The sequence below is a fragment of the Quercus robur genome, chromosome 10, assembly GCF_932294415.1.
Source record: "Quercus robur chromosome 10, dhQueRobu3.1, whole genome shotgun sequence".
NCBI classification, from domain to species: Eukaryota; Viridiplantae; Streptophyta; class Magnoliopsida; order Fagales; family Fagaceae; genus Quercus; species Quercus robur.
Genome location: NC_065543.1, coordinates 34,594,542 through 34,608,076, shown reverse-complemented (window position 1 = coordinate 34,608,076; position 13,535 = coordinate 34,594,542). Strand labels below are relative to the sequence as shown.

Sequence of the window (13,535 nt, the reverse complement as noted above, 5' to 3'; positions counted from 1 at the left end):
AACATCAGGAAAGTGTTTTACGTGTGGAAAGAAAGGTCATTTCCAGAAAGAGTGTAAAGCTAAGGCCAAATCCCCTATTAATACCCTCATTAGTGACCAAACTAGTAAGGAAGAAATCTTCAAACTCTTAGAACTTGACCGCCCAGAAAGTGAGTCCAATGAAGAAGAGAAACACTAGTTGAATAGGTCATCCTCTGAAACCTCTAGAGTATCTTCTAGCTCCTCTAGTGGCACAGATGAAATCCTAGCTTGCTAAGATAGTTGTTGTAGAAACAAGACTATCAGTGTTCTTTCTAAACAAGAAGAGCTGCTCTTAGATCTCATAGAACAGATCGAAGACCTAGTCACCAAAGCTCAAAGACTCAGTGAGTTCCACAAAACCCTAGTTAAGGAAGTCAGTACATCCAAACCTAGGATTCAGGAACCCAAAGTTGACTTGGAGAAAATCTACAATAGGTTTACCAAATCCAAGAAAGAAGTTACAGTCCAAGATCTCCAAAAAGAGATTAAGGATACCAAATCAGAAGTGAGAACCCTTAAGCAAGAATTAACCATCCTTAGGGTTGATCACAATCTCATTGACTAGAGAGTCAAACAATTGGAAAGCACTTCTCATCAAGGCAATGAGGAAAGCACCTCATTACAGAGCCCATCTGATGAAGAAGTAGATGAAACAGTTAACCCTACTGTAGATATGGAACAAGAACCAACCAATGAATCGTTCTTACAAACCATCAGTAGAATTAACTTCCAGAAATGACACTCCAAAGTCAAGATTGTCATCAGCAGAGATTTTCAATTTGAGGTAGTAGCCTTAATAGATTCAGGCGCTGATCTCAATTGCATCCAAGAAGGAATCATTCCCTCTAAATACTTCCGGAAAACCAAAGAAAGGTTAACTTCCGCAAGTGGAGGAAAAATGCAGATTGAATTCAAGATCCCAAAAGCACATGTTTGCCAAGATAATGCGTGTTTTAAGACCACGTTTGTTCTTGTCAAAAGTATGATAGATAGAGTCATCTTAGGAAACTCTTTCATGTGTCTTTTGTATCCTTTCATCACGGATAGTGAAGGAATCACTACCCATCCTTTTGACCAACCAGTCAAGTTTAAGTTTCTTAGGAGTCCAGAACCTAAAGACATTAACAGTCTCCAAGAAGTCTCTATTTCCAAGACCCTTAACCTTGTCAATACCAAATTTTCTTCAGAAACTCTAAATCAAGAAAAGAACCTTGATTCCTCTATATCCTCCATCCTCTTCACAAATGATGATGCTTTGAACCTCAATCAGTTTCATAAATCTTCATCATGTCTCATTTCATGCATCCAGCATAAAAGTATTTGCTCCATAACATCTCATGATTTTAACAAAAATGTTTTCAAAAATAACCATTTTGTTAATACATGGCAGGAAGAAAAGCAAATATCTCATTTTACTTGTACCACTAGTAAGTGGAAAATGGCTTCTTCAAGTAGGAACAAAGGAAAAGCTCCCATCCAGGGTTTTCCTTACCAAAGGCATGAAGGCGCTTCTTCTGGACCAGAATCCAGGGAAGCAACATCCCTTCAAGAATCTGTTCCACTTAAAATAATATTTTTCAGTGGTAATGTGGCCATCACCCTACAAGAAGTTTTATCTAGGAATTTCCAATTTACAAATGGAGTGTACACAGATCTTCCACCCTCCATCAAAATTATCCTTGATAACCTTCAAAGAGCCTTTACCCAAAGCAATAATCGCCTTTTTCAGAAAACCTTCAGAGCACTAGAAATACACCTAGTAAATCTTGAGGCAGAAATTGAAATAAGCCGAATTTCTTTTAGTTAACTCTTTGGCAAAGAGGATATCTATTCAATGGATAAAACGACTATTATGGGCACCGATTATGCTAGGTTAAGTCTTAAGACTCAAAACCAGCTAAGAAGTTCTGTTACCAACTTGCCTACCGACATACAAGTTCGTATCTTGGGAAGCAAGGCTATGTCTGAATCATGTGACCTATGGTTCAAGCATTTCAGAATTATGGTCACCACCCATTTCCCAGTTTATGGTGAAGACTCAGATGATATTGACAATGCCTTCATCCAGTCAACTTGGGAAGAATACTTTGGAAGTAGCCACAGGGTCTATGAAAAGAAACATCCCTTCCCCGGCCTAATAATCAATTATGAAGATTGGTTCGTTGAAGAAGATCCAAGCTGGCTTTCACAAATGTTTGAATATGGCTTTATCAAGCTCATCAAGCTAACAAGCCATGAACAGATCAACCAGTTCCCCCAGATTGTTCGACAGGTTGTTTCAGAAATCAAAAGTCCTTTTGTTTCCATCAGATGCTGGAGTACTCTCCCACAATGGGACATTAACAATTGGATGATTGTCCAACCTTCGCACCATCCGTACTCATCAATGGGTACACCCATAATGGCCCCTGATATGAAGGAGACTCTTACCTCTCTTATGAAGACCCTTATGCTCTTGCTGAATGCTGGAGAAGTTACTTCAATAATGAGATTATAGATGTCACCAATGAGTTATGGCAGAATTATCATTTTGTTGGAAATACTGCAGAATTTTAGTATTCACCACCAGGCCATACTCTACAGCCCTCCATACCGAAAGGATTGATTACATTGAGCCTAGACAGTTAATAACTCAAAAGGCAGATTATGAACCTATCCTGTACTGTGGTTTTTGTAATCAATATTCCAAGTATCATGAGCATAATTGTGATTACGATCCTCCATGGGATCCCTATGATGGATACCCATCTGGCCATGATACTGATTAAATACCAAGAAATTAGAGTCAGAAGAAAAGAACTCTCCTGCCTCTTCAAAGATTCCAAAACAGCTCCAGGATGCTCCAGAACAGCTCTAGAAGCCCCAGAATAAGCTCAAGAACCACCTTTGCAATTCGGTTACTATTCCAAGAACAGTAGTTGCACTAACAAAGCTGCCGACAAGCTACTATTCACCCACAGTCCAGAACACTGTGCAAAATTACTATTCAGAAAAGCAAGGGGACAGAACACTGTTCATGAACAGTGACCGTTACTGTTCACTACACAGTACCCCAGCAAAATCATTAAGGTTAATATTTACTTTTGGCTGAAAAGAAATTCACCCAAGAGTAAAAGCAGTTTACCCTCTGTGATTTCCGTAATCTCCTGAAAGAATCCAAGGCTTCCTCCAGCTATAAAAGGAACCCTTTGCTTCAGTCTTCAGTAGGTCCAATTTACACACTACCTCAGAGTTCCCTTCTCAAGCTCAGAAACCCCTCTTTACTATTGTAAATAGATGGCTTTCTCAGTTGTTTTCTTAGTTTACATTTGTAATAGAAATGCATTTGTAACCTATTTATGCTTCCGCACCCAGACTGCCCAGAACGGCACTCTCCCCCCTTGTCTATATATATATATATAATGATTTTCAATAATACATTGAACTTTAAGGCTCAATTAATCACATATATTTAAATGGAAAACTCTTGAATTTAATAATTAAAAACTATCTGAAACAATAATTGAAATAATGTTTAAGTGAAATCTCAATTCAATAATTAAGAACAATCTAAATTATTAAACATTTAAAAATTCGAAGTGTAAAGAGACTCACATGAAAATTTAATTTTTGTCCTTGAAAGTATGGAAGAAGGCACTGAAACTCGAGTGAGTTTCACCCTACCAAGTTTAAGTTTAAACTTAAAGTTTAAGTCTTGTGCGTTGCATGCTACATGTGTGTGTATATGCATGAAAAATGATCTAAATTTAATATTTATTATAGAAAAGAGGTGGTGTAGTCTTACCCCTATCTAGTTAATTCTTATTATAATTCCTTTGTATAATGTGTGTATATGAATGAAAAATTATCTGAATTTAACATATATTGTAGAAAAAAGGTAGTGTAGTCTTACTTTTATCTAGCTAATTCTTATTATAATTCCTTCGTGTAGTGTGTGAATATGCATGATAAATGATCTGAATTTAACATATATTGTAGAAAAGAGGTGGTGTAGTCTAATCCCTATCCAGAAATTTTTTTTTATTAATTTACTTAAAATAAATAATAAAAATAACTGAATATTTTACTTTTAAGTTACATAATGAATGCATGTTGTGTGAAACCAAGGTATCATAATATGCACACACACACACACACACACACACACACACACACACACACACACACACATATATATATATATATATAATTGAATGGAAGATGGTAGAGGTACCTAATATATATATATATAATTATTTTCAATAATACATTGAACTTTAAGGCTTAATTAATCACATATATTTAAATGGAAAACTCTTCAATTTAATAATTAAAAACTATTTGAAACAATAATTGAAATAATGTTTAAGTGAAACCTCAATTCAATAATTAAGAACAATCTAAATTATTAAACATTTAAAAATTTGAAGTAGAGAGAGACTCATATGAGAATATAATTTTTGTCCTTAAAAGCATGGAAGAAGGCACTGAAACTCGAGTGAGTTTCACCCTGCCAAGTTTAAGTTTAAACTTAAAGTTTAAGTCTTGTGCTTTGCATGCTACATGTGTGTGTATATGCATGAAAAATGATCTAAATTTAATATTTATTATAGAAAAGAGGTGGTGTAGTCTTACCCATGTCTAGTTAATTCTTATTATAATTCCTTTGTGTAGCGTGTGAATATGCATAAAAAATTATCTGAATTTAACATATATTGTAGAAAAGAGGTGGTGTAGTCTTGCCTCTATCTAGCTAATTCTTATTATAATTCCTTTGTGTAGCTTTGTTAATATGCATGAAAAATGAACTGAATTTAACATATATTGTAGAAAAGAGGTGGTGTAGTCTTATCCCTGTCTAGAAAAATTATTATTTTTATTAATTTACTTAAAATAAATAATAAAAATAAATGAATATTTTACTTTTAAGTTATATAATGAATGCATGTTGTGTGAAACTAAGGTATCATAATATGCATATATATATATATATATATATATATAATTGAATGGAAGATGGTAGAGATACCTAATATATATATATATATATATATATATAAAATGATTTTCAATAATACATTGAACTTTAAGGCTCAATTAATCACATATTTTTAAATGGAAAACCCTTGAATTTAATAATTAAAAACTATTCGAAACAATAATTGAAATAATGTTTAAGTGAAACCTCAATTCAGTAATTAAGAACAATCTAAATTATTAAACATTTAAAAATTTGAAGTAGAGAGACTCATATGAGAATTTAATTTTTGTCCTTGAAAGCATGGAAGAAGGCACTGAAACTCGAGTGAGTTTCACCCTGCCAAGTTTAAGTTTAAACTTAAAATTTAAGTCTTGTGTGTTGCATGCTACATGTGTGTGTATATGCATGAAAAATGATCTAAATTTAATATTTATTATAGAAAAGAGGTGGTGTAGTCTTACCCCTGTCTAGTTAATTCTTATTATAATTCCTTTGTGTAGCGTGTGAATATGCATAAAAAATTATCTGAATTTAACATATATTGTAGAAAAGAGGTGGTGTAGTCTTACATCTATTTAGCTAATTCTTATTATAATTCCTTCGTGTAGCGTGTGAATATGCATGAAAAATTATTTGAATTTAACATATATTGTAGAAAAGAGGTGGTGTAGTCTTATCCCTGTCTAGCTAACATATATTATATATATATATATATATATATATATAAGTTAGTGTTAATATATAACAGCTAAGATATTAATCTTTGGAAATGGTATCTCATACGGATTAGTATTTGAATTGTGGGTTTTGGTAGTTAGCAGTTAGCGCATAGTATTTAATAATTAGAAAATTACTTTGCAATTTTTTTAAACCAACCCCTTAAAAAAGTTTTAGAAGAGTTTAAATCACATTAATAAATTATCTCTCTATTCATTTTTTTTTAAAATCATGTTAAAAAAAAGTTACTAATAAAATTATTATTAGTAAACATTTCTTAGCCTTATCTATTTAGCTCTGTTGCCAAATTTATATAAACTCTTTTATTTTATTTTATTTTATTTTTTTTTAAGAATACAACACAACCAAAAACCTATAAACGATAATTTTCATTCAATGTGAAGAATATAATCAAAATTATTCATAATTTAAAATTAAGAAATTAACACAAATTATAAATTAAGATATAAATTTAGAAAAACAATGAAGAATAAACCTATTTGTTTTTTTCTATCACTTTGAGAGCGTGTTTTTTTATTTATTATTATTTGTTTTTTTACATGTAGTAATATAATTTAAATAAAAAAAAAGATTAGATGAAGAGTTTGAATTGTAATCAAATTAAAATTTTTTATTAACTTATAAATTATAATAATAAAAGGATTAGATGAAGAGTTTGGATTGTAATTAAATTAATATTTTTATCAATTTAGAAATTATAGGAGAAGAAGATAAGTACAAAAAAAATTATATTAATTTTTTAAAAATTCTAAAAAATTTCTACAATTTAATACAGTCACTTAGCACAACTATAGCTTCTATGCTCAACTTTTATTATATAACTAGTAATAGGCCCGTGCGTTGCACGGTTTTATGAAAAAACTTATAAAATAAATGTATAAATAATTATATATTTTAATAGACTCAATAAAGATAAAAGAAAAAATTATGAAGTGTAAATAATTATTTCACTAAAATAAGGGGTAAGATTTCTTCCTAAAACTAAATTAAATTGATAATTCCAAATTGAATTTTAAATTGATAATTATTTTAAAAAAATGTACTAAACAATTGATAAATCTAAAATTAATATAATCTTGATAATATTATAAATTAAAATTAAAGTTGATAATTAAAGAATACACGTGTAGAACATCTTGATAATTTGATGTAACATGAAAATCAAATATGAAAATTGTTAAAATTAATCTATTAATTCTAACCATATTTAATCATTAATTCTAAGACCCTAACCCTAAGCATATAAATTAGATCAAAGCTAAGAAAATTAGTTTAAATAAAAGGCAACCAATACACAAAATCTAATCAATTTAATAAAAACAAAATACAAAAACAAAGAAAGAGCCTTTAGAAACTTGATAATGTTTTCGAATGTTTTGAATTCATTAATTAAAATCACATGAAGACAAAAAACCAATAATAACAATAAAGAAAATAAACAAAATGAAAATAATAATAATAATAATAATAATAATAATAATAATAATAATAAAAGAAGAAAGAATGCATATCTGCATTGTCATGGGATTTAGGCATTCACATATTGAAATAAGTTTCACTCCAAAAAGGATATATAGAGTTATATATATTGGTAGAGTTCCATTTGAAATGTAATTCATTTAAATCTTATTGAAATTAAAGATATCTAATCAAAGTGTTTGTTTTTTTTTCCATAAAAATTGGAATTAAAAAAAGGTCATATGAATAGAATGAAAAAAAAAAAAAAAAAAAAAAGAAGAGTTGATTCAACATAACATAACATGTAAAAAATTAAAATTTAAAAAGAGAGAGAAAGAGAACGTGGTTGATAGCTATAAGGAATTTTGATATATATATATATATATATTTAAATGTCATTAACGTAGAAATTATCAAATTAATGGAGATATATACTGTTTCTTGGGATAGATTTATATTAATCACCTCTTGAAGAATTTGGATTGTGCTTATCCCTTAATAATCAAGTTTTGTAGCTTGATATTCTGATAAAATAATATTAATTTAATAATATTAGAATTTTGAAAATTTAGATGATAAATATTATCTAAATTAAATTTTTGTATGTTAAATATTATCCCCTAATTTAATAAATATATCCTAACAAATAAAAAAATAATGTTAATTAGATGATAAATATTATCTAAATTAAATTTTTGTATGTTAAATATTATCCCTTAATTTAAGAAATATATCCTAACAAATAAAAAAATAATGTTAATCTAATTTTATTTAATGATAAGAATGAATTAAAGTCCTGGTAGTATATTATTCCTATTTAGTTCTTTAAAAATCTAAAATTTTAATAAAATTTCTGCAATTTAGTGAAGTCACGTGGCACAACCATCGCGTCTAAACCCAACTTTTATTATATATAATATGATATATGATATTAGCTACTACTTCGAAAATGAAAAAATAAAAATAAATTAAAAATTAGCAAAAAAGTGAACGAAAAAATAAAATTTAAAATCAAAACTTATAATTACATAATTAGTAACTTATATATTTGCCACCTGGAAGGTTGACATGCCACATAATTTCATTGATTTGTCCGCAACTTTTTGGTGGGTAGACTTTCACTTACTTTTTGAAACAGGGGGTACGGGCAGGCAATAAACTAAAAGAGTAGGGGTAAAAAAGAGAAAGCAAAAGATAGAAAAGAAAGAAACGATGAATACACAGACTCATAGTTACAAAGGCCTCTTCAGTCCCATACCTTTCCTCAACTCGATTCCCAAAATGTCTCCATTGACATTAGCTATTTTCCTTATACTATCCATCTGGACATTCATACACATCCTATCACGGCCAAAGCACTACAAAAATCAGTCTAAACTCCCACCGGGCCCTCGTTCCTTACCAATCATCGGTAACCTTCACATGCTAGGTAGTTTCCCACACCGTGCCCTCCATAGCTTAGCCAAAAAATATGGACCCATCATGTCATTACGGCTTGGCCATGTACCAACTATTGTGGTCTCATCTCCTCAAGCTGCTGAGCTATTTTTAAAGACCCATGACACCATTTTTGCTAGCCGACCTAAACTCCAAGTCTCTGAGTACTTGTCTTATGGTACCAAGGGCATGGCTTTCACCGAGTATGGTTCATATTGGCGCAACATTAGGAAACTATGTACGTTGCAACTTCTTAGTGTTTCAAAAATAGATTCATTTGCACCTGTGAGGAAGGCGGAGGTAGGATCACTAGTGCAGTCACTGAAAAAAGCCGCGGCGGCGCATGAGGTCGTGGACCTTAGTGGGAAAGTGTGCGAACTTAATGAGGAAACTACATGTAGAATGATATTTGGGCGAAGTAGTGATGATAGATTCGACTTGAAAACGCTTATTGAGGAGGGCTTGGCTTGGCGGGGGCTTTCAATCTAGCTGATTATGTGCCTTAACTTGCGGCATTTGATCTACAGGTATGTAAGTTTCTATCGATTCAACTTTATCCGAGTCTTATTAAATCTTTATGATTAGCTGAAGTGACCATGGTATTTGGAGGAGGATTATGAAGTTTGGCTTGATTTACTAGCTCTTAATCTTTGCCCTCTTCCATATATAGCCAAATCCAAAATCCGATTGGTCTATTATTTATTTATTTATTTTGTTGGAAAAGTCAAAAGCATGTGTTTAGCAAATAATTTTAGAATTTTTTTATAGGAAACTTTTTGACCATGTTTTATAGTTTTTATAAAAGTAATATCTAAACTTTTCTAGATCAATTAACATAAATATTAAAAAAAAAAAAAAAAAACTTATTTAGAAATACTTAGATATGCCCCAGATCCTGCATCTTGAACCCACTCCCCTTGATGATATATTTTTCTATTTAAACTTTATGGTTGTAGTATAAGAAAAATAAGACATGATTAAATCTAAGATTTCAAATTTCTGTAAAATCTTTGCATAACATGGCCACCTTGAAAATCACATGACCAATCTAACTCCCTTTTATTATTTCTAGTATTATATTGTTTTGTACCTTTCTCAACAATTCTCTCTCTTTTTTTCTTCTTATATTAATTCCTTACACTTCGATAAGTAATAAACTAATCTTATCTTCTAACCCTATTCCAATTCCACAAGACTACAATATTTGCAATTGACAGAGCACCACAAATTTGGACTTCAATGCCACGCATATTTATGGAGTAAACAATACCACACAGTTCACACATGCTTTGTCACAATTGATCTATTTGACATAATGTGCTTAGTAGTTCGTTATTATAACATAAACTCACAATTTTTTCTTTATCACTCAGTTTATCATGTAGGACAGTTGTGACAAAATTTATAGCATTGACATTATTGTGGAGTAAACGATAATTCTTAGAGAAATAAAAAAGAAAAAGAAGAAAAGAAATGATTATTCTGATTTGAAGCTAGTATCATAAGACGAACATGACATTTTCGTGCGTATTTTATATTTGAAAAATGCTAGATCACAACTATATGTACAATTTTTTGTCACAATTTGTTATGTGGTAAGTTGTGAGTGATGGAGAAAAAATGATTGTTCCATATCAGTCTATATTTCTATCATTCACAACTCGTTAAGTGATAAGTTGTGACAAAAATAATATAAATAGTTGTAGTCTTTGCATTGTTGTTTATATTTCAACTACTTTATTATTGTTTTAAAATGTGGTTGTATTCTTTCTAGACCACTACGCTATGAACGTTGCCTACGTAATGGCTAAAAGGATATAATCATCCACGTGATAATATACAAAAGTTAAATTTTGTATATTAAATTTATGAGTGATAAAGCATGAAACCTAATTAATTTTTTTTTAATAAAAAATTTAGAAGCATGGAACCTAATTGGTTGGAGAAAATATGGGTGGGTGAGGTGTCACCTACCTATTGGTGCAGTGGATTTATTGTTGATAAGGTTTGTGGGTTTAATATTACTTTTGTACTTAGCAAGCATGTGGGTTTAATTTTTTTAAAGAGTATTTTTTTTTTTCCAAAGAATTGATTTTATTAGATTTTGGGTAAAACTTATATACTGTACATTAGATTTCTCAATTGAATTCACAGACTTAGTTGCATTAATCAATAATAAAAAAATATAGTTTTATCTTTACCAAGAAAACTTAAATTCAATACAATAATAGAGATAGACTCTAAGATGGTGGTTTTATTAGTAGTTGCCATTTTTTTTGATATAATGTGGTACAATATAAACTTGATTATTGGTATGCATTTGATCTTTTTTTTTTTTTTTTTTTTTTTTTAATTATCATTTGGTAATCTGTCTTGATGAAAAATTAAATAATTAATTACTATTATAAATAATTAAGACACTAATAAAAATAATAACTAAGACAAACTATAATATTAATATTAATATTATTATTAATAAGAAGGTGAAACCATAATTATGAAAGAATTACCTAATATATAGTTTGCATTTTTTGGTAATTTACATCTCAAATTGCAATTTTGATAAATGCATTTTTAATAACTTGTACCAAATGTTTGACTTTTTAAAAGTCTAATTTCATACTGCATTTAATAAAATCACCAATTTTTTAAAACGCACAATTTCAAAAAGTCACTTTGATGCTTCATGCTTCTAACGAAGAAATAAAAAACTCAAATCCTCTCCCTAATTATTGAATTATTAAAAAAAATATATAACAAAGCTTAATGACTAGGATTGCATTTTGCATGAATTACGTGGATCTGGTATACCATTTTCAATTTTTCATGCTCATGCTCATGCTGGTTTCCCTTTGTATTGAATAATTCTTCATTTTTTAAAAATTCCAATACAAAAATTCAATTAAGGAATTGAGGTGACAATTTGGTTATGTCTAGTATTGAGTAACTGATGTAGCACCATTTACATGGATGTATAGTTACCACATCAATTTGATAGGTATATTTTTAGTAAAATTTGCGAAATGGTATCGTTAGCATAGTGATTTTCAAGCTATTTATTTCTATCAGGGATTGACACGACGCATGAAGAAATGTAGCAAGGCTTTGGACATAGTCTTGGAGAATATCATCAAGGAGCATGAAAAAATTCCTAGTAGTGGTCAACAAGATCGTGAAACAGACTTTATAGACACGCTGCTTTCTTTGATGAACCAACCCATGAATCCTCATGATGAGCAAGTATACATTATTGATCGAACAAATATCAAGGCTATCATACTAGTCTACTAGACATGATTTCGGGTGCTTATGACACTTCAGCTGCTGCGATTGAGTGGACATTTTCTGAACTCTTAAGGTATCCACGAGTGATGAAACATGTACAGGAGGAGCTAGAACGTGTAGTTGGAATGAATCGGATGGTGGAGGAGACTGATTTGGCAAAATTACCATACTTGGATATGGTGGTGAAAGAAAGCTTAAGACTACATCCTGTTGCACCAATACTAGTCCCACATGAATCCATGGAGGACATTGAGGTCAATGGATATTATGTCTCCAAGAAATCAAGAATAATAATAAATTTTTGGGCTATTGGACGAGATCCTTATGTGTGGTTTGATAATGTAGAAGAATTTTACCCTAAAAGGTTCATAAATAGTAATATAAACCTCAAAGGATGTGACTTCCAGCTTATCCCATTTGGGTCTGGTCGTAGAGGGTGTCCTGGAATGCATCTAGGTCTTACAACCGTTAAATATGTTCTAGCTCAATTACTACATTGCTTTCACTGGGTGCTCCCTAATGGTATGTTGCCTAATGACTTGGACATGAGTGAGAAGTTTGGGCTATCAATGCGAAGAGCCAAGCACTTGTCTGCAATGCCAACTTATCGCCTACTTGGTTAAATCTATAAGAGAACTATGATATAATCTTTAAGAAGGTTTTACTTATTCAGATTTGTTTGGTTTCGTTGTTCCATATGACAGCTGAAATAATTGTGGCACCAAATAAACTCAAGTTACCTTGAACAATATCGTAACTTTCCTAGTTTTGGATTCAAATTTATTTTGTGCTCACAAAAATAGAATATTATAGGTTGGGAACTTTTGCACAATATTTTTATTTAAAATAGAGTTGGTAAATTGTTAAAATATTTGGTAACGTGTGCTTTCCTAAAAGTTGTAGCTTCAAAACATTCCTTCTTTGGAATCATATCTTCAATATTGATGCTGAAATTATGTCTTCAAGAGATTTCTTCAATGTAACACAGTTTCAACGTTACGGCTGAAATCGTGTCAAAAAAAAAAAAAAAAAAAAAAAAAAAAACACTCTAACAAGTCACAATGCTCTTAAGCCTCTTATTAGCTTTAACGGTTAGCAATGTTACACCCCCACCAAGCCCAACATGTTGGAGTGTAATTTCAATTATAATGACCTTTGTACAATTTTATTCTTTATTGATTAGGTTCACCTTAATTAGAATTAATTTTTAAAACTATGGAGAGGATTATCTATTGTTGGAATGATGGATAAATAGTTTACTAAATTAAGAAATTCTACATTATCTCTTAGGATTATCCCTTGTTCACTTGTCCACAATCATTTATCATTTAAAAAATGAGAACTAAACTTTATGTGATTTTTAATCAATCATTCAAGTACCAATCAAACTTTACCAAGTTTAATCCCATGCATGCTTATTGTAGTACCATCCTTGATCAAAACCTTAATTTTAGTTCAGGAAAAAACTAGTATTCTAGATCTATTATGATTTGATTTTAAATTTACATAAATTTTTTGAAATTTCCAAAAAAAAAAAAAAAAATGCAAAATGACTATTTTATTCTAGAAATTAAATTTCTCAAAAATGAAATTTTAACAATTGCCAAAGTAGCATCTCTAACTTTATATAATTTAT

General features: G+C 30.3%; 1 pseudogene; it reads left to right on the top strand.

Annotated features, from left to right (window-relative positions):
• Positions 1–8,402: 8,402 nt before the first annotated feature.
• LOC126701783 (cytochrome P450 CYP736A12-like) lies at positions 8,403–12,664 on the top strand (annotated as a pseudogene).
• The last annotated feature ends 871 nt before the right edge of the window (positions 12,665–13,535 follow it).